Raw genomic sequence first — 646 nt, 5'->3', positions numbered from 1 at the left:
GCGGCGTCACCGGGAGCGTTAGCGCGGAGCGTCACGTGACGGCGCCACGGGGCAGGGCTGCGGCTCCGCTGCTCCCGGCCCATCCCCGCCGGTACCGCCGCTCTGGGTCCTGGTCCGGCCCATCCCCGCCGGTACCGCCGCTGCTCCCGGCCTGTCCCCATCCCGTCCCGGTCCAGCCCATCCCCGCCGGTACCGCCGCTCTTGGTCCTGGTCCCGTTCGTCCCACTCCCGCCGGTACCGCAGCTCTGGGTCCTGGTCCGGCCTGGCCCCGCCGGTACCACAGCTCTGGGTCCTGGTCCGGCCCATCCCCGCCCGTACCGCCGCTCCTCCCGGCCCGGTCAGGTCCGGCCCATCCCATCCCTGCCGGTGCCTTTCTGCCCCCGGGGAGCTGCGGCTCACGGGTGGTGCACACCGAGACCGGAGGCATCGGGACAGGAGGGCCCGAACCGGGAGCGGCCCTGCCCAGTGCCCGGAGGTGGCAGCGGTGCCGTGCAGGGCCTGCAGGGCTCTGGGTGCTCTGGGTGTCACTGAGGGCGGCTGAAAGCACGGAATCAACAAAAACTGCACCTGGCAGGACCGGAGCGGCGCTGAGCTACCAGCGGAGCTCCTCTCCTGCAGCCGCTGCTCTCCAGAGGCGGCCGGTAGC

The sequence above is a fragment of the Zonotrichia albicollis genome, chromosome 1 (assembly GCF_047830755.1).
Source record: "Zonotrichia albicollis isolate bZonAlb1 chromosome 1, bZonAlb1.hap1, whole genome shotgun sequence".
Lineage (NCBI taxonomy): Eukaryota > Metazoa > Chordata > Aves > Passeriformes > Passerellidae > Zonotrichia > Zonotrichia albicollis.
This window is presented reverse-complemented; position numbering follows the sequence as displayed.